General features: G+C 39.9%; 1 protein-coding gene and 1 pseudogene across 1 annotated transcript in view; both read right to left on the bottom strand.

Annotated features, from left to right (window-relative positions):
- Trpm3 (transient receptor potential cation channel subfamily M member 3) overlaps positions 1-22313 on the bottom strand; it is a 903922-nt gene that overhangs the window by 676766 nt on the left and 204843 nt on the right. The window lies entirely within an intron of this gene.
- Positions 7360-7825, bottom strand: LOC127190136 (ubiquitin-conjugating enzyme E2 D3-like; annotated as a pseudogene).

Genomic DNA, 22313 nt, shown 5'->3' with positions numbered 1-22313 from the left:
TTGTACAAAAACTTCAATTTATTTTTCAGAAGATTTTTTTCTGAGACAGAAGTGGAAGGAATTCTAGTTCCTATGAGTTCGATAGTGTGAATTTCTTCACACCATTGTAATATTTTCAAAAGAATAGATTATTTGATCAGTGTAATAATAGGTATCCTAGAAATAGACATCTATAAATATAGTCAACTGATTTTTGAAAAAGAAGCACAGACAGTGCAGTGGAGAAAACAGATATTTCACCAGACAATGTTGGAACAATGAGACGGCCACATACCAAGCAAAAACAAAGACTAGGGCAGGGGAAAAAAAATCTAGAAACAGACCAGCAGATTCCCAAAGGTGAACTCAACATCCATACTCTTAAATGTAAAAGGCAAAACGGTAAGATTTCCAAAAAGTACCCTGTAAAGAAACCACCCCTGCCCAGACATGGAGATGAATTTTTCAGACAGAATACGAAAGGTGCTAAACATGAAAGAGATAACTGGTCACCTGGCATTGATGAAAGCTAAAATATTCTCTGTGAAGCACGCAGTGAAGAAAATGAGAAGCTAGGCTACAGACTTGGATAAAAATATATGCAAACCAAATACCAACATAGGGAGGTTATACAAAATAGACAAAGAACTCTGCAAACCCAACTGTCAGAAAATGATACTGTTCACAACCACTGAAAAGAAATGAATAGTCAACTGCCCACCACGGAAGATGTACCGATGAGAAATGCACATATAGCAAAAACGCTCCACATCACACGCCAGGAGGAGCACAAGTTACAAAAACAAGTGGTCCTTCATTTCTCTTGCAACAGCGCAAGCTCCAAATATGACACCACGCACTGACGGCAATATGAAACAAAAGGACAACCCATTCATTGGTTATGTGGGCACAAACCACACAAGCCACCTCAGAAGATAGCCTGGAACCTCCCCCTCCACTTCCTTCCTCTTTCCTTTCTTTTACCATGCAGGCAATTGCTCTACCTCTGAGCTGCATGTGCATGTGGCAGTTGCTTCCAGAACTAAAGAAGCCCTTGCCACGCCATCTGTGGACTACGCTTCCTCGTTGTGAGGGTCCACCCTGAGTGCCTTCTCAACTACTTTGGGAAACACCTGGGAGATGAAGCAAGCTTCAGGTGTGTGGGAGAAGTGTTTCCCAGACTCAATTTTGTTCACAGGTGTTCTGATACACTCATAGTGGTTTCTTCCGTGAGTGGATTCAAAGTTTGAGATGACTACTGGGATGTGGTAGAAACTGTACAGAATGTGGGTTCTAGTGGGGGAAACTACTTAGGTTGTTGTGTGATGGATGAGTCTCATCCCGGCATGTCATCATCCTGTTCAGCTTCCTGGTTGCTCCAAGTTGATATGCACCTGCTCCACCACACCTTCCAGCTCTGGAACCAATGGCTAAAATAAATCTTTCCTCCCTGAAGTTGTTCACGCATTTGTCACAGTGAACAAAAGCTCACTAGTGCATTGGCACTTACCCAAATCAACCTGAAAAGCTGTGTCCACATAGATAGTTACAGTAACATTTTTCAAGTTGCTGGAACTCGTACTCTCGCACGCTTCAGATTGTGGAAATCTTCCATGGCTTCAAATTGCCAGCCAAATGTGCTGTGTTCTTTGGAGGTTGGAGGGACAACAACGGTCCTGCGTCCAGACAGCGCCTCTTATTCAGCGCTGACAAGTGACTTATCAAGACACAAAATGACATAAAGGAAAGTAAACCTATAGTGAGCAAGAGTAACTGGTCTGAAGAGTTTATACAGTGCTGTGTTGCAACTCTGTCACAAGTCAAACTTATGCAAATAGCATGTTTTATCTCAGCTAGAATTCCAGGAAGTGAAGCAAACAAACAAAGCACTATGGAGATCATGAAAGAAACCACGATTGCTGAGGACTGAGCAGGGACAGATCAATGGGCAGAGCCCAGGTGGTTTGTATGCTAGTGAAATGTTCCCCATCTCCCTTGTACCATGGTTGAGTCATGCTATTATTCATCTTTCAAAAGTCATACCATGCCCAATCCTCAAAGCAGATCCTCCTGTAAACTACAGATTTTTGTGTGCTAATGATGTGTCAATCAATGTGGCTTGTCAATTGTTACCACTATAACACCCCTCTGGAAGAGAATGCTGACATTCAGAAGGGCTGTGAATTTCAGATGTACATGGGAGAAAGGAAAGGCTCTGTATTTGCTGCATAATTATACTGTAAATCTAAACCTTTTCTGAAAAAAAAATCTATGAAGAAGTCAATACTACAAACCTAAAAAGTTAGATTTTTCAGGAGCTTATACAACCTAAATCATTGCTTACTGATGCAGATACCCAAACCTCATGCTTTAATAGTTTTAATAATAGTGGGTATTCCATAGATGATTTCTAAGGTTTAGATGGCCTATTTTCTGGGAATGTTAACTTTGCTGTAAAGAAAATTGTAAAAGGAAAGCAAATGTATTAACATGCATTGATGCTTTGTATAAGATGCTTCGTCATCATGTATTTGCGGCCACAAATAAACCATGCCATATTTTAATGCACAAAGAAAACATCTTTTGTGGCCCCTGATGTCCCTTTGTTCATCTTGATTTCGTAATTTTACAAATATTTTTCCTTTGCCAATATGATGCTTGAGGCTGTGGTCAGTATCTGAGTTCTGAGTTCTTCTTCTCAGAAGAAGAGAACAGAAGTTACTTAACTAGGGACAGTCAGTGCCTCTGGCCAAGAAGTGTGAATTTTTTTCCTTGTTCCCTTGAGAGCGCTTTTAAATTCTTCTACTTTCACACATCTATTTATTTGGTTTGCTAGTTTGTAAAATAGGGATAAGATGATTCAGAGAATTAATCAGAAATAAGAAAGAAGTCACCCATCAAACACTGTGTTTAGCTGTGTTTAACTTCTCTTCGCATTTCCATAATTGCAAATATGTCATGTTCCTAACTTTCCATCTTGATCTTAAGCATTATTGTGATATTTACTCGTATTATAATTTATATCACAAATGTTTGTAACATTACAAATCTTTATAAGGACACTATTTAAGGCTAGGGGTGTCACCTCAGAAGTCAGCTACTTGTACCCTTTTCCCATGGCTGAGGTACAATGTTATGTAGTGTTTCCACAGTGATATTTTAGAGAGGATATCTTTTTCAACGTAATAGCCTGCATTTGAAGTACTGCAGACAGGGAGTTTTCAAAATCATTCTATATTGATTATAAAGATAACTCATATGTAACCATAATAAATACACTAAGAGTTCCCTTGTCTTATAGCTGTTTATAAAATAAAGATCACATGGCTCTGCACTTACCGTTTTATTATATACATTTTCAACTGATTCCCACCTTTGTCATTCCTCACTGAATAGGTTTTTCCTGTTTCACCATCCTATATGAATACCTTCTTCTCTTCTTCTCATTTCTCCCCTGGTCCATATTATTTAAGAGGTTATTTTAAAATAAGGACAAATATATTTCAGCTCAGATTTACTCCACAAAGGCTTGGTGAGTCTGAGAAATTGGAGGAAAGCTGCATGCAGGCTGAAGTAGGAGGCACAGTTTGAACCCAAGTACAACTGTCAAGTACAGCTGCCAAGTACAACTACACTGCCCACATCACACACCACATGCCTGTGCTCCCAGAGGAGACGCTAACTCGGCAGTGAAGCCCTTAGACCAGGCACCCTAATGACCATGCCTCTGGGAGAGCAGAAAGATTCGGCTGTTCTGATTTGTGGATCTGAGCTGCTTTGTGGTATCCTAGAAACATGTCAAGGTCAAGGTTTTAAGAGACTCTGCCTCCTTGATCTCCTCAAATGACAGTTCAATTTGAAGATAAGCAAACAAACAAAACAGAAAAGGAAAAGGCTGCAAAGTTCAGGTAGTCAGCAGGGGCTGCTGGAGGAAGACAAAGCTACGGGAGTCAAGCCTGAAAGAGATCATCCTGTGCCACCCACTGTGCTCCTGGCATGGGTGGGCTGGAGTGGGCAACCATTGTCTTCCCTGCCTTCATAGTCCAGCCTCTCTTCAGCCTTCCCTTTCAGCTGAGGTTCAAGGAAGAACACACTAACACTCAAATGCATTAAAGTAACTGTACAAGTCAGCCCAGTATTAATCCACACTTTGAGGAGACGATCACCTCTGCTATACACACAGCCCAGATAGTCACTGTATGCAAAACCAAGTGTTACTTTACAGAGAACAGTGATGGAGAAACTCTCGCCGTCTCTGCCCTTTTGAGTTTAGAGGATTTCCTATGACATTCACAGCTGTTGCTCTGCGCCCAGACCTCAGTTCTGCCAGGAGTGACTGATTTTGTGGCTTGAGCTGTGTGTTTCAAACTATAATTAAATTTAAGATCATGGACTCCAGCAATACTTGTAGATGGCTGTTAAATTAAAACGAGTATTAATCTTAACCCAGATCATTTATTAAAATAAATTTCACTAAGGAAAATACAGTTTAAAGGGACTGCGTAGGATATTAAAGGCATTTAATTAGAACAAAGAAAATATGACACATACTTTTCCCCCTGAGATTTCTAAAGCAAAATCTGCCTTTTCTTCATCACATTTTTTTGTAAACGGAACTTTACTGTGCTTGATTATAAACTAAATCTAAACCTTGCCCTTCATTTGATGTACATACATCATAGATTTATTTTTCCAAGTCAACAACTTCCCCCAAAAGGCAGTCTTGATAGGACATACGTTGTTTACTGCTAGTCTCTTGTGGACCTTACACAGACTTTAGGCAAGAAGCTTTGGGTTTACAAACCATCAACTTAATTCTTGTTGTCATAACTTTCAGTTCAACTACCCTAGTGCCGTACAATGTCAAGTCCTTAATGATGAGGTCCCCTCTGCCACCCCTACTGAGAAACCAATGTCAGATGAGAGAACTGGTTGATTTAATGACCAGAATGAACAGTAAAGATTGTTGTGTGTGCAAGGTGGGGCCACAGGTAATATGAGCGTGTTGCCCTAACACTCATTGTTTTCTCTGCTGATGATATCTCTTCTAGTTGACCCTTCCTGAAAATCACGCCAGTAGACAACTCTATAAAAGACACTTCTTCAACCTCTTCTCTGTGTCCTTATCTCGTTCCCCTGGAGGCCCTAATATCTAACTCATATGGCACTCAGAACAATGGCTTCCTAAATTGCCCATACCTTGATGGTCAGCACTTCTGAATACATGTCCCTACCACACAAGTGGATGTCTCAGTATGACTAAAATGGTTTTGCAGTTGTGCCCACATTCATCCCTTGGACTTGTAAAAGAACCTCATGTCTAGAGGGAGCCAGGGAGAAGTTACAGAAAGATTCATTGTTGCTCTCTGAGAAGGTGGAAGAAGGAGGGGAGGGATATGAGCCCACCCCTAGTCTTTGGGGAGTACTTGGTCAGCTGCCACCTTTAGTCCAGTGAGACCCACACTAGACCTTTGACCTATAAAACTAACGTATTTGCATTGTTTATATCGCCAAGATGGTGGGAATTAATTAAAATGACAGAAGAACTCTGATATAAATTCTCATAAAGGGAACAAAATTGTACAGGCCAACTGTCACTTCTCAGATGCCAAACACAACTCTGTGTTATTTGTTTGTTTGTTTGTTTGTTTTGTTTTAAGACAGAGATTTTTTTATGTAGGCTTGGCTGTCCTGGAACTCACTCTGTAGAGCAGGCTGGCCTAGAACTCATAGAGATCCACCTGCCTCTACCTCCCTGAATGCTGGGATTAAAGTCCTGCACCACCACTACCACCTGGCTTATAGGATCTCTTTTAAGCCTCTTCCATTAAGAGAATTTGTAGGACCTAGATCTGCCTGTCATAAAGTTCTTCTTGTAGGTTTCCAGGACCCTGTGGGTCCTACTATTTCCTTATTCTTCCATGCTACTCTTGCCTAAAGTCTCAATAGGATGTCCTCTCCTCTGACCCACTTTCTTGGTAAGTAAAATTTTTCATGTATCCCTTGGACTAGTGTTTTGATATAAGTGAGTATATACCATTTGTCTCTTTTTGCTTCTGGGTGAACTCATTCATTATGATAATTTCTAGATCAATCCATTTGTCCACAAATTTCAGGAATTCCTTGTTTTTAATAGCTGAGTAGTATTCCATCGTGTAAATGTACCACAGTTTCTTAGTCCATTCTTCTACTGAGGGACACTTAGGCTGTTTCCATGTTTTTGCTATTATGTATAAAGCAGCTATGAACATGGTTGAGGATATGTCCCTGTTGTGTGGTAGGGCATTTTCTGGGTATATTCCAAGGAGTGGGATAGCTGGGTCTTGAGGAAGCCCTATTCCCATTTTTCTGAGAAAGCGCCAGATAGCTTTCCAAAGTGGTTGTACTAGTTTGCATTCCCACCAGCAATGAAGGAGTGTTCCTCTCTCTCCACATCCTCGCCAACATGTGGTGTCATTTAAGTTTTTGATTTTAGCCATTCTGATGGGTGTAAGATGGAATCTCAGTGTCATTTTGATTTGCATTTCTCTGATGACTAACGAGGACGAGCATTTCTTTAAGTGTTTCTCGGCCATTTGATATTCCTCTGTTGAGAATTCTCTGTTAAGTTCCAAGCCCCATTTCGCAATTGGGTTGTTTGGCCTGGGGTCCTCCTCAAACTAAGGCACCAGCCAAGGAGAATATAGGCATTAAACTTCGAACCCCTACCAAGACCTAGCCGACGAACATGATATTCTCCACCCTTGAGTGGAGAGTGAGATCTGACTCTCACATGAACTCTGGTTCCCCCTTTCTGACCACGTCCCCTGGATGGGGAGGCCTGGCGGCACTCAGAGGAAGGATAGCTAGTTACCAAGAAGAGATTTGATATTCTGAGAACATATATAGACACAAGGGAGGGGAGAAGGGGGGAAGTGGGAGGGAGGGAAGAATGGGAGGAAACAGGGGAAGGGCTAACAATCAAGATGTAATATGAATAAAATAATAAAATGAAAAAAAAAACAGTGGCTAATTTTGGCAACCTGCATAGTATTAAACATCCAACAGTAAAGTCTAACCAAACATTAAATTTAAAAAAAAAAGAGAGAGAGAGAGAGAATTTGTAGGCACTGATTTTCAGTCTTTAGTATGGGGGGCTAGAGATGGTATCCAAGCCACAGTCACAGGGCTACCTGTGGCTTTTGTTACTCCACATTTCTCTCTCTCTCTCTCTCTCTCTCTCTCTCTCTCTCTCTCTCTCTCTCTCTCTCTCTCTCCCTCGAAAGCAAGAAGGGTGACCAGACTATTATATGACCTCATGGTGGTATGTGGATGGTGAGATCAATGGCTCAAAAAAGAAATCTATGTGTGAAAAAGAGATTGGTATTTTTTAAAAGTAATTTAAAGTTTATTACACCTATAAAGCAGTTCTTGTGACTTTAAGATGGCATACTCCTGAGCCTGTTCCCGAGGCACTCTGTTGTACTTATCTTTGTCTGTGCTTTAGATCTGCGCAGTCTCTGGAAATAAGGGGTCATCTGGGCTCAGACCACATGGCAGTGAACAAATGGATAAAAGAGTTTTAGAAAGAATTAAAGCAGGAGACACTGTGATCTGAGACTATCAAGACAAAGGCTGTCCTCACTGTTAACATATGAATGATGAGGTCTTGTTGTAAATGCAGCCTTAGGTGGGTTGAAGGAGTAGTCTATAGAAAATAAATTGTCAGAAAGAACTCACCACCCTGATATAGACTATCTTTTCATCCCATAATTGTGGCTCTCCAGCAAAACATCTCCAACTGGACCTGCAGAATGCTGTGCTGGAGGCCACAGGCCAAATCACTAAGTTCCTTCCTAATATGTTCCAGTGCCGGAGTCTGTGCTTTTCAAACCCAATGTGTACTCAAAGGTCTAGTCAACTAGTCAAAGATTTTGATTCTCCTGGTGGAAAGGAAGAACTGTCACTTCTTACACCAGCTCTGCTGGACACAGGTGCTTTCCTACTAAGCTGTCTGAGGTCAGACCAAAAGGCTAGAGTACGAAGGCCAATCATGGGCTATGGGTGATTATCTCTAACGGAAAGGGAATTGTGTCTATTTGGGCCAGAATGGCAACAGCACTGTGTTAAGTAAAAATAAATAAATAATTGCATAAAATCAATGCTTGTATTTCCTATAAAGTCATAATAAATTGCCCAAAATATGCAACAATAAAAACCCTGTCCCTTTTTTCTATTTATATTTTTAACTATCATGTTCATTCTTTGTCCTAATAAAATGAATTTTTCCATTTGTGTGATTGTACTCAGAAATCAAAAGCAGTTTTAACTGTGTGTGTGTGTGTGTGTGTGTGTGTGTGTGCCCATTGTTGCCTAAATGCTCCAAATACAGACAGTTTGTCATTTACATATATTCTAGAAAAGGTATAGGTACAGTATTGGGTTTCAATGTTTGAAGTGATTTTGGAGGCTAAGGATGGTGAGACAGCTTGGCAGGCAAAAGTACAACCCCTGAGTTCAATCTCCCAGAACTCATGTGAAGGTAGAAGGAGAGAACTGATTGCCCAACGTTGTCCTGTAACAGTATGCATGTCAAGGCATGTGTGCTCACATGCATATAAATGCACCCTGCTACACAAGTACTTAAATTAAAAACAAAGTAAATGAAGCTCTGTAAGTAGTGTCTATGAATGCAGTCTGTAGTAATCAGATGAGGAATTTCATCACTATAAAACCTAAGTCATTAAAAAGGCAACCAAAACCCAGGTGGGGTGGCACACGCCTTTAATCCCAGCACCCCGGAAGCAGAGACAGGCAAATCACTGTGAGTTTGAGGCCAGCGTGGTCTATAAAGGGAGTCCAGGACAGCCAAGGCTATGTGGAGAAACCCTGTCTTGAAAACAACAACAACAACAACAACGACAATGACAGAAATATGAAGGCAACCAAAGCCAGGCCTGCTAAAATATACTTATAATCCCAACCCTCTGGAGACTAAAGTAGGAGAATCGTGAGTTCAAGGCTGGCTTGGGGTTACATAGTGAGTTCCAGGCCAGCCTGCACTGTATAACAGAATCCAGTCTCAAAAGGAAAAGACGGAGAAAGGAGAAGAGGAGGAAGAGCAGGAGGAGGAGGAAGAGGAGGAGGAGCAGGAGGAGGAGGAGCAGGAGGAGGAGGAAGAGGAGGAGGAGCAGGAGGAGGAGGAGCAGAAGGAGGAGGAGCAGGAGAAGGAGGAGCAGGAGGAGGAGGTAGAGGAGGAGGAGCAGGAGGAGGAGGAAGTACAGGCAAAATCAATAGCTGTTAAATGTGGGACGCTGTCATAGGGGGGGTCTTACTTCATATATAATCAATCATGTTTTGTGAATACATCACTCTTTTTAACAACTAAAACTGGATTTTATTTAAAACTAAAATTTTGACGTTCTGTGTTAGGACAGAACTTCTAGAATTATATACTGCCTGAAGTTTTTCTATGTCCTCACTAGAGGACAGTTGAGTGGCAAATAGAGCAGTACTCTGTGTGTTCAATTGTTCTCTCAATGCTCGTCATTCATCTTCAGTTTGTACGTGTGTCAGCATGACAGAGCACCCTAGTCAGGCTCTGTGTGGGGGGGACAAACACCAGGCGCTGGACACTGGTCAGGGTCCCCCTAACCCGCTGGCTCTGATGCTTGCTTCGCATCCTTTGCCTTTGGCCCCCTCATCTCTAAACTGGAGGAAACTTGGGAGGGAACTAATAGGTTTATTTTTTTCTTCTTCTTGAGTAACAATTCTTTTAAAATTTGGTTAAAATACAATTAAAATACGATTTTATATTCAACTTTCAACTTAATTACCTTTGATTTTCAAAACCACTAGTTCATTCCAGATAATGAACACATCCTTTGCCCTCTAAAGTTTCCTTGTGCCCTCTCTTATAGACAATGCTTCCTAGCCCTGCTCCCAATGGCCAGCTCAAAGCAACCACAGGAATGCTGTCTGTTCCTCCAGCTAACTGCATTTTCTAAAATCTTATATAAATACAGTCACATAGACTATGCTCTTTTAGATTGTCTTCCTTCAATTAAAGCCATCATTTTGAAATCCATCTATTTTGCAGCATTATGCTAATTGTTGTGTTATTTCTTCAAGTTCTAAAAGCTAGATTTAAAAATTCATCCGAGGACCCATGCAGGAAAATGAATGCTCTTCATTCCCAGGCATCTCCACAGCCAGAGAGTTCCTGTTTTTGTTTCTCCAGGTTCCCCAGAGAAGCAGAAACCACAGGACCCAAACAGATGCATAGAAAGTGATTTTGTATGCAGGAGTGGCTGAAGTTGTGCTTGGGACAAAGAGGTGCCCAGATGAGCTGTTCAGAAAGCCAGTGCCTTTGTTTCAATACAAACCCAGAGTGGCCACAGCCAGTGGAACTAAGATCTAGATCAAAGTGATAATATTAAATCAATATTATTATTTTAAAACAGTTTGCCTCACTCCAGCAATCTCACTGCTTTTCCAGGCAGATCTTAGAAACAGATCTCAGTTCTGCCTAGTCGAGCAGAACTATCACTGCATCATATGGGAAAGACAATTTGAGAGGGAAAAATAGAAACTCTCTGACCGCTAATTTTAGTTTTTGAAATGCCTGAAAAGTAGGAATTATAAAATTCTAATATGAGTCAATGTTAGATCTTTGCACCTTGTTATTTTAAGGACCAGACCAGCGTAATTGGCTCATGCTAAGAAGTAGCTGAAAACAGTTTCTGATAAAGGTTCAGAAAGAAGGAGTGGATTGATTAAGAAACAGCAACCTTTTGGGTCACATTCTTAGTGCATGTATTTTTCCAAAATATGAAAGATAGAGGAAAATGATTTCTAGATCTTTGCTTTCTAAAATTCTGGTGTTGTAACATATTAAAAAGAAACACATGCAAGTGTGTGCATGCGCACGTGCGCGTGCACGCGCGCACGCGCACACACACACACACACACCTTTTGAGAAGCCATTGCTTTGTACAGATTTGACCATATCTTATTGGTTCTGTTTCTCTGGGGAAGCCTGGAGAATAAAAGCGAGAAACTCTGGCTATGGAGATGCCTGTGAAGTGATTCCTGTGAATCATTGCTTATCAAAGGGTCAGCTGGAAGGGACCTGACGAACAACAATTAGAGTCTAAGTAAAGTATCAGTGCTGGTCAGAGACAAGACAAGAAACATAAAAGCCAAACCACTGTTCTTGTCCCTTCATTGCTCATGCTTTGTAGACATTCCTTCCACCCTCTATCTCTACAATGTTAGCTCCCTTCATCCAGTGTGCAAATGCTGAAGTCAGTCTGTTTTTCTGTATCTTTCTTTCCTCCCTTCCACATCCCTTTGTCCTCTCCCTATGCCCACAAAAGAGTATCCAGCCTCACTCATGTGCATGAATATAATCATAATCTACGTCTTCCTATCTCTGAATATGCACAGCCACTCACCTTCTTGAAAACTCTTTTGGAAGACTCTAGTGCCTCTTTGAAAAGATATGCTGAAAGGATACTTTCAGTCCAACACCCGCATAAAAGCCTTTTCCACTTTTCCCTTTTCTAGTCAACAGTTCATCACCTGACCCATACATAGAGGATCATTCTTGACAGCTGTATTTTCTTTACTCCTTTCTATACCCAAGCTACCAGCATTTCTTGTCTTAATGTATAACCTTAATCAGATGATATTTCCCTTCAATTCCATCTAGGACAGAGTTAAGAAGCTTTTTGAAGTGGCCTAACAGTAGCCCCTGATTTATGCTTCTAACTTAGGATTCTTCCATGTTTTTTGTCACATGAGTCTTCCTAGGAATAGTTAATACAGCAGACATCTTGGTTTTTTTTTTTTTTTTTTTTTTTTTTGTGATGATGAGGATAGATAAATAGATAAAATACTATTTAATATGATTTGATATTCCATCATGTGCTTAGTAGGCTCTCAAATCTCTGAAGACCTTAAATAATTGAAATTAATGATTCATTTGAACATAAAATAGCTTGTAAATCCAGAGAGATATCATAGCTATGCTACTTGGATGTTGGCTTGAAGAATTAGCAGATAATTCACAGATAGACAAATCTCTCAAATGGCCCATATAAATGATGATAATATAAAATATCAAGATTAAAAGTGTTCATAGAAAACATCAAAAATTTCTCTTAAGTGAAAGCTCATTAAATATGTTCATATGTAACATAGACTCTCACCTGGTGTTTTGTGCCAAAAATGGCATCAGCAGTCATATTGCCTCAGGTAATAGCTAAGTTAGATTGTGCCAGGATGAACTATGTGGCTGGGGAGGTTGTGACGAAAATGTCAAATCCTGTCTCATGAACAACAGGGTAAGAGCAAGAATGAGTCAGTAGGCTTTTTCCAATTTATATCTTAGGGTGTCAACGGAGACCATTAAAAATAAGCCATATTGATAATTTAGTCCAGAACTTCACAAATATAAGCATTGTATGAAAAAGAATGTTTTTGGTATGATACATTGCACATTTAAACAATCTTTCCCCAGAATGCATTTGCAAACTAAAAGTTAAATTCTGTTTTGTTTTGTTTTGCTTTTTTTCTCTCTCTTTTTAAAGCAAACCACAAGTTAATGTACTGGCTAGATTAAAAAGTAGTTTAGGTAATAATTAATCAAAGGTAAGAGATCAGCTTTAGAGTATGTTTGCTCACAAAAGATCAGCCACTTTCACCTTTTTGCAATATTTCCAAGTCATTTTGCCCTTTGTAATAAAAAAGGTGATGCACTGTAAATGTCACGATCCGCTGATATATTAAATAGTTCAATGTTTGGGAAGCTGGAGCAGCTCCACCCTCTCTCAAGTACAGTTCACATTCACTTGGCCTGGTTTTGTTTTCTAATAACTTTGATGCAGTGGATTCTGTTCATCAAGCCTTCTGGTCAGCAGCATGGTTGTGGTGAGAGTCTTTAAGCTAAGTAAGATGGGATTTTTTTTTTTAAAAGGAACCAGCTCTAACATTGAAAGTATCCAAAGCTAAATGTATCCAGTCTCTCAGGATCACTAGTCCCACACCAGTGTCACTTTCTTCCTCCCATACGCTCCATGGACCTGTGAAGGATTGTCATCTACTTTATTTTCAGATGAGAATATTTATTTGAATGTTAGGCACATTTGTCAGTGAGCAGAAGTTATACTATAGAGATATAGTGACTTCAAGCACCTTTCCTAGCTGACGCTGTCCCCACCCACTAATAGAGTAAGTGTGATCGTATTAAGAATTTAAAGCAAAACTACAAGATTATATTCGGTGGCTGTGCGTATTAGAGATAAAAATGCTACTTTAGAGTCTGAGAAACTGAGAAAAGCTGTTGCTAAATCATAACCAACATAGACACTGGGCAAGGATGTGAAATGACTCTGACACGTCAAAGTCAGAGAGGAAATAACAAGAAGGGAATCGAGGGGAATAAAAAAGGAGAAGGAAGGAAGGGAGGAAGGAAGGCAGAGAATGGGAAAGGGGAGGAGAGAGTTAGAAAGGTAGAAAGGAAGAGAGACAAAGAGAGAAAGGAAGTATAGGGGAAAAGATGGAAGCAAAAAGTTAAACACAGGAAGAACAAGCGGACTTTGTTCCTGAAGAACCCAAGGTCTGACTGAACTTTGCTTCTTGATCTTACAAGTGACTGTTGGAGGCTCACGCCAAATCTCCTAGGCTTATGCTAGTCCAGATGGACAAGGTCACACCAAAGCTGCCTATGTACAACACCACAGTAGAGGGCTCACTTGAGGGAAGTGCTTATGGCCTGGTGGAAATAGTGGGCTTTCTCTTTATTAGGGAGTACACTCACTGGGCAACTTAGAGACAGAATGTGCTCATCTGCATTAGGCCTTAATCTATGGATACATTTGTTGTTGTTATGCATGGATATGCACTATTGTTATAATTAATCAGAAAAATATTTTGAAAATTATACAAATAAAAACTGCTTAAAAACCTTTAAAAAAGTCTTGAATAAGTACTTGAAAATTTTCAATATTGTTTGTGACCAATATTGTTTCTTCCCTAGAAGAAAACATTAAAACAGATGGCCACATAACTGTGAAACAGGACCAAATTCTATGCTCAACAGAACCAAAACTCTATGTTTGAACCAATGTGTTAAGCAAGGAAAGGTGTCGCCTGCAGCTTATTATTGTATGTCATCTCTGACACAGGATACAGTATGTGAGATTTTCTCCATTTTCTCACACAGGTACTTAATGAAGTCCTCATATAGACCTTGTGAAGATAGTATCACCCCCTTTGACAAGTGAGCAAATTTTAGCCTCAAGTACCAATTCTAAAGCCACAGAGTTGTTGAACTCTAAATCCACATTTACCGAGAGACAAGAGAGGATAGGATACATTTTTAAGCTCCCTACCAGATATAATTTTGTAGAGAAGAATTTCTTGGCAATGGAAAAAAAATCAGGGCAATAAATGAGTCTATAAATCTTTCCTGTCTTCTTCTCAAATATACCAGCCTTATACTTCTCTTCCCACATGTGCAAACATGCACACACACACACACACACACACACACACACACAGAGAGAGAGAGAGAGAGAGAGAGAGAGAGAGAGAGAGAGAGAGAGGAGATTTACCACACACCCTGTTAAATTGGAATTACAATTTGACAATTATTTTTCTGTTGGTGATATATTCCTCTTTTTTTTTTAATTCTTTTTTTTCCTTTTTTTATTATTAATTTATTCAAATTACATCTCAGTTGTTAGCCCATCCCTTGTATTCTCCCATTCCTCCCTTCCTCCCGCTTCCCCCCCCCCATTCCCCTCCCCTATGTCTGTGACTGAAGGAGACCTCCTCTTCCTGTATATGCTCATAGGGTATCGAGTCTCTTCTTGATGACCTATTATCCTTCCTCTGAGTGCTACCAGGCGGGATATATTCCTCTTATGAAGGCTACTGCACTAAGCATTAATGAGCCTCAACAGAAGATTTTTTATGCCTCTGGTAGTTGTCGATAATCAAGAACTGTTGCTCATAAGACATTTCACTATAGCGCAAATTCCATTCCAAGAGTGGATTCCAGTAACACTACAAACATTGCAATGTACCTTGCATTCATATCTCCTTCAGTATCATTCATCCCCACCAGGACAACAAGAACTTGACTTCATATGCCAGAAAGCTTTAAGCAGAAGAATTGAATGTAATACCCTCAGATTGTTGGTCAAGTGTTTGGTGACTCTGATGAAGCTCTTGGATAGCGATAAACTAACGAACTGTTTTACTTTTATGACCCAAATCTGATGTTTAGTCCTGAGAGCCACAGCAATGCATTGAGAATAGCTCAGAAGAAACCAAGAATCATGAGACTCTGAGGAAACAATTACAGAAAATTGCAAATAATACTTCCATTCTATATATGAGGGATCTGATTGCCTCCAAGTGTCTGAGAGGTTGGCCAGTGCTGCATAGCAGGTATTCTTTGTACTGCATGGTGTTCATGCTGTGCACAATGAGCCACATAGAGTGGCGAACATGTATTTATGAGCTACATCTGTAATACTGACATTTCTGACTCTGAGAATGCTATTCAGTGTTGGTTAATCAACATATTCGTAAAATCAAACAGATTCCTCATGAATCATCATAAAGTTGTGAAAACAGATTGTTGCTGTTTTGATAATGCAATATTTTCTTTCATTGAGAGGCTCGTACTGTGCCTGATATTCTTAAAAAGAAGCCCAGAAGATGCAAGGTATTGAGGTTTGATTACGAATGGCTCCCATAGGCTTATGTGCTTGAATGCTTGGTCCATAGGGAGTGGCACTATCAAGGGTGTGGCCTTGTGGGAATAGATGTGGCTTTTTTGGAGGAAGTATGTCATTAGCCAGTGGGCTTTGGGGGTCTCAGAAGCTCAAGCTGGTTCTCTGCCTGCTGTCTCTGGAGTCAGATGTAGAACTCTCAGCTTGTTCTTCAGCACCATGCCTGCAGGCTTCCTGCCATGACAATAACAGACTAACCCTCTGAAACTGTGAGCCAGCCCCAGCTCAGTGTTTTCCTTCATAAGAGTTGCCATGGTCATGGTGTCTCTTCACAGTAATAAAAACCTAACTAAGGGGAGATAGGAGCCAGCTGGAGCTTTCCTAGGTCCAGGAGAACTCTCAGCATCATAATTCCAATGCCTTGGTAACGAAAAGGTCCTCTCTCAGGCCTTGCTCTGACCCAGATAAGATGCAGCACTTTACTCCTTGCTGGGTATGCAGACATAACAGTCCAAGATGATATGAAGACACTGTTTCTAGATGAAACTACATGTAATAGTCTCTCATGTGTATATGCATGGCTTCAGCTCTAGAAAATTCTTCCCAGTTATTCAAACTAGTTGATAGGCTATACCTTATACTAGTTGGAAGGATTGCTATTTGGAGGCAAGTTATATCTCCATTCTTCCTGAACTACATCTTCTGCATTCTTAGAATTGAAGACTTATTGTCTTAGTTTTTATTTTAAAAAGATACTGAAGATTTTATATCAGGCTAAGATCTTGTTCAGATACTATGACAACCAAAAAAAAAAAAAAAAAAATTCACAGAAATGGAGAACAATGGACAGTTAGCCAATGCCTTTGTGCTACTATTGGTGGAAATGTCTAGCAGACAATATCCTGGAGTAGACTGATCATCTGTACACTAAACTTTATTTTCCCAGATAAGTCTAATCAGAAAGGAGGTGATGGTTTTCTAGGGATCTACAATGGGGTTGTACGTGCAATATGCAACATCTGCCTTTGAGATAAAAGACATTGAACAAGTTCAAAACATGGGACTATCACTGTGAACCATGGAGCAATGCAACATACATTGTCTCCATTTTCAACCCCACAAGTACACAAAAAGTGCTGGCGTTTTGGAAAGTTTAGACAATCCATCACAGTGTTAAACTCTAAACATCAAGAACAAAACTCATGCTATTCTTGGGTACCCTCAGCCCTTTTTACCCCCTGCAGTGACTTCCTTTCAGAAGGCTGCTTTGCTTCAGAAGCAATCTGTGCCTCCTAACGTCTTCCTGAGAATCTCTATCGATGTTTTAAAAACTGTTGTGATGTATTGATTATTACACCTTGCCTATTTCCCAAAGGTAATAAGAGGGATGGGATGGCACCTAGAGCATTAGCTATGAATGGTACTTGAAATAAAGTGGGAGTGATAGTGTGTTAATGGCCTAGCCTAAAGCGGAGATGGGCACTACACAGCTCTGATGAGCTGCATTCATCTGGGAGATAGACTGATTCTGGTCCTCAGAAAAAGACAGAATGATGACAGATAGCATTGATTAAAGACACAGGAGATAAGCTTTCGGAGGGGCCAACAAGATGTTAATGTTCCAAATGAAGATACCAAAGGATCTCCACACCACTCTGGGGATTCCAGAACTCATCTTTAATATGAGCTACATCTCAGAAAGGTCACCTTACCCAGGTTGATCATCATGTGTGCTCCTATGATCCTTTAGGTTTCTTCCTCAGCTTCTCCTAACCTTCCTCTTCTCTTCAGGACAGTTTAGGAAGAGTGAATTAGTTAGATGCTTCCATGTGAATGAAGCATGGTTTTGAATTTTTGGCTAAAGGAAGCAAATGTCTGAACTAATTAACTAACATCCAAGATCTGCTGACCACTTATCACTGTTACTAAGTGCCTGCCACAACATGTCGTGCAGGCAGACTTGAGTCTTTCCATGGACATCATTGGAACAGACTACGACTGACTAATTAAAAGCATTTAAAATTGCCTGGAAAGTTAAAAAATAAATATGAGCCAAGTATCCATGTACAAGCAATTCACATTAAATTTTTTTTCAACACTCCTTTGAAAGGCATTGTTATAGATTTGGACAGCATTAAATTAAAATTGTTTTTAACTAATACATTCAGACAGTACATAAAAGTGCCCTTATCCCTCTCTTTTTAAGAAACAAAACCCTCGATGAACAGGGTCTGGAATTCTGAGTTTCATTCCACAATCTGTTCCTAGCCCTGTGCTTCATAGAAACCACTTAGTAGCTTTTGGCACACTTCTACATCCCATCTGATTTTAGCAATAAATATAAAAGCACTATATATATATATATATATGTATATATACACACACACATATATGTACACTTATGGTGACATGCACCATGTTGCTTTTGATAGACAAATGGTCATTCAACTGACTTGTTCTTTTCATTCTCCCTCATACTGCATTACAGGTCCAACTTTTTAAAAACTGAGACCTTCGGTGCTATTGCAGAAATGAATGCATTTATATACCTGTGACCCAGAGGCCACACATATACTGACAAACTTAATATCAGTGAAGCATAATAAGAACAACTGACTGAAAACTCAGCATTTTTAGGCAGAGAACTTGACTTCTGAGCCTTGTTTTCTTTTCCTGTAAAAGAGATGTGACATCAGCACTGTTGCAATCACAGAATGAATGGGGTTGAGCAACAAAGAAATCCCTAATACCACAGTAATCCCCATCATCCAAATTTATATGACTTTTGTTATGATTTATTAAATCATGCGGGAAATTGGAGACGCCATGTTGTTTTGGGGTTCTTTGCTGTCAATGTTTGTTAATGCTTTATAGTGCCTAATATATAAACTTATCTATAAACTATGTGTATCGTGTGCTTGGGAGAAATAGTATTAAATACTTAACAAGAAGCAGCTTAAGAGAAGGGCTATTTGTTTTGATTAACAGTTTGAGAGGCTGCAATCCGTGACAGCAGAGGAGGCAGGGATGCAGGAGTGTCTTGTCACTATGGCAACAGGAAGATCAAGTGAAGAGTTAGCATCATATCACCAGGACAGGAGCAGAGAGATCAAGGGAAGCTGGAACCAGGCTTTAAACCTCAAGGCCTGCCCCTCAGCGACCAACTTCCTCAAGCTAAGCCTAAACTCTCCCAAGTTCTCAGCATCTCCACTGGGTAGGTATTGAATATTTAAACATGAGCCTTGGGAGATACTGTGTATCAATTACCTGGAGTCTGTGGTGTATGCCCAGTTGTACAGTGGCACTCAAGGAGCAAATATGAATTGGATTCCTCAATTTTGTAGCACATAACTACACAGAATAGCAACAGCCCCAGAGCATCAATGTGGTTCTATTTAATTATCAACCATCTCAATGGTTCGTTCTCATTTTGTGTTTATTTTGTCTCTGAAATTAGCACCTAGAGAGAAGTGATTAGATACTGCAATTGTCTGTGATTTCTAGCATATCTAATATAATACCAAGTGCTCAGCAGATACCAGAGTTTTAATTATCAAATGATTCCTTGATATTTCAATTCATCAAGAAGAATTGGGGTATGGAGTATCTTAAGGTCATAAAGCTGAGCTAAGCCTCCAGGGTACAGCAATGTTATCAAAGGGGTCACTTAAGGACCACTACTTTATACAGCTTACAAGTTACATAAATTGGGTAAGGTGGAATGGCTGAGAAGATGGGGTGAGAACTATTGTCCATGGGTAAATAAAACAATTTTCAATGATGAAGATGAGTTAACACATGCCTTAAATCCCTGAAGCAACCCTCCAAACTCTTGATTCTATACGGATCATCTATAATTGTTCCCGAACTCTTTCTTAAAAAAAAAAAAAAAAAAAAGAGTGCATGGTCCCAAAATTTTGGGGGTATTGCTTTTCTATTACAGGATGAAAACATGTGTTTTTGGTCCCTAAATTCTATTGAGGGCGCATTCTCATTGAGGTGCTGTGTAAAGATCATCCAAAACTCAAACATAAGCCTGCATAAACCTCCATAGAAATAAATATAGAAAATTCTCTGGAAGTAACATCTTCTGTTTTGAAGAAATTGTGGGATGGAACTTGACAGATTATAAAATATGAGAGAGGAGAATCAGGCCAAATTTAGCAAGACAATGGAAAAAGGCAACACACTGGAAACCTCAGTCTGGTACCAGCTGGATCCTGTTCCCTACACAGCACCCAAAACCATCCTCCGCAAGCCTGTGCCTGCTGCTTCTGTGTAGGTAGCTCAAGTCTGTCAGACCATACATGGGAACAGCTCACTCATTGCCCTGGAGTCTGAACTTACAGAAAAGTAACTTGGAATATATGGTTACATAGCTTCAAGAACACACAGAAATGCAATCAGGTTGACAAAAGTCTTTGGAGACCTGCTTTCGTGAGAGGAAAACATTTGCATAATCATTGTCTAGATGTGCCGATAAGTAGCAATGGTGAAATTTAAATCCTTATACTGGTTATTTACATGAGATGAAGGATGGTGAGTGTTTACTAGATGCAGGCCTCTCCTAGTTATTATGCTGCTGATGGCCTCAGTATCTCTAAATGTGAGCATTTATGGCTTTCGGTACTTTTCTAATAGCAAGGAATTAGATTCTTGGTGTGTTATAATAGAAAGAAAACAGAGTAGTCTTCTGATTTCTCCTCCTTCTTTGTCCTTCAGGTACAAAGAAATAGGCATCTTGAAAACTATAGGACCGTGTCTAAGAGTGCACAATTGAGACTGAGCTATAGCGGAGAGAAGGGGAGTCACATAAACCAAGCCAACTACAGATGGTTCTAACAGTCTAAAAGATGATGCTACTGTGCAGCTGGGAAGCTTGTAGACAGTGCACTAGTGGTCACATCCCTCACACTTGTAGCCTTTGTGAGTAATTCTCAGAGAAGGAATATAAGGCATAGCCTACAGATGTCTTTTCCTGGGAGCAGAAGTTTAAAATTTAATATGAGGCAGCAACAGTATAAACCACAAGGATATCACATGACCAATGGAAGGATGTAAACAGATCTTGGGAGGACTACTGTAGAATAATTACCTTGATCGTGGTCAGAAGGAAGCCCCACTCTGCTGTACAGGGGCTTCCGATAGCCTCAGCTGTAACAGGAGCTACCAGTGCTGACCCGGCATAAGTCTGTCCTTAGTGTCCTAGAATAGTGATTCTCAACCTGAGGGTCACTACTCTTTGATGGTTAAATGATCTTTCTACAGCAGCCACCTAAAACCATCGGAAAACACAGATATTTACATTATGATTTATAATAGCAGCAAAATTACAGCTTTGAAATAGCAACAAAAATAATTTTATGGTTAGGGTTACCAGAACATGAGGAACTGTATTAAAGGGTCTCAGCATTAGAAAAGTTGATGATGACTGTGCTAGAAGAAAAGCTTGGGACTCAAGAAAAGACTTAAAATAGTTTAAAACAGTCAAAGTAAATAAATATTTGCACAGGTCATTGCACGGTTGTTATATTTATAAAATGGATTTTGTGTAGCATAGCGTGTTCACTGGATTAAAAAAAAATCCCCGTGATTGAAAACACTGGTCAAATAAGATACTATATCAGCCTACCAAATATTCTCTGTGCTGCAAACGTCATGTTATTTGTTCTAATCCTGGATAGTTAAATAGATAACGTCAGTGTCTTACTGCTTTGGGGAGAACAGAGAAGTAAGCCTTTACTCTAACAGGCTCTTCTGTGATTTTTGTGGGGAGGGAGGGGCGAGTGGAAGCAAGGAACAATAAAACTTTTATTTGAGATATCTTTTGTTAACATCTATTTGACCCCAAAGAGAAGACTTTTATCTAAATAATTTTCAATGCTTTCTCATGTCACAAACCTCTGCCCCTATGATTTCATGCACAAGGTGGAAATGAGTTAAAATTTGAAGCTTATTAATATAAATAAATTCACAGTTCTTGAAGTTAGTGATTACAAATTATGTCTATAAAAAATACTCTGAGCTATGAGATGTGAATCCTATTATTTTTTAATGAGAGACAGAAAGAGCAGAGATCCAGAGGAAGGGAGGGGAGAGGAGGGGAGGGGAGGAGAAACTTGGAGGACTAGAGAGAGGGGAAACTATAATCAGGCTATATTATGTGAGAAAATAATCAATTTTTAATTTTAAAAACTCAGTCATACCTACTTTATTGCCAGTTTCTTGCATAATTCCACAACGTTTTCCCATCACGTTCGGCATTCAATGTAGGCATAAAGTTATTGTGTAGCTTAAAATCTAATTTCCTGTCTAAATGTTGTGTAAACTCCCCTCCCAAAATTCCACCCCCCACCCCGTTATTTCAATAAAGCAGCTTACAACCAATCAAGGAGCAGGGGAGAGAGCAGGGCTGGCCTTCCTTCCTGCCAGCCAAAGGAGAAGGAGTCAGGAGAACCAGCCAGGGGATTTAGCCACAGGCAGAGGTGCAGGAGAGACGAAGAACATTCAGCTGGAGCAACAGAAGAGCTGAAAAGCAAGTAACTTGGGGATTGCGGCAAAGATAAAGTCAAGATAACATAGAGGGTTAAGAACAGACTTAAACTGCTC

The sequence above is a fragment of the Acomys russatus genome, chromosome 5, assembly GCF_903995435.1.
Source record: "Acomys russatus chromosome 5, mAcoRus1.1, whole genome shotgun sequence".
Lineage (NCBI taxonomy): Eukaryota > Metazoa > Chordata > Mammalia > Rodentia > Muridae > Acomys > Acomys russatus.
The sequence above is the reverse complement of the archived record's forward strand: the minus strand, read 5'-3'. Positions and strand labels throughout refer to the sequence as shown.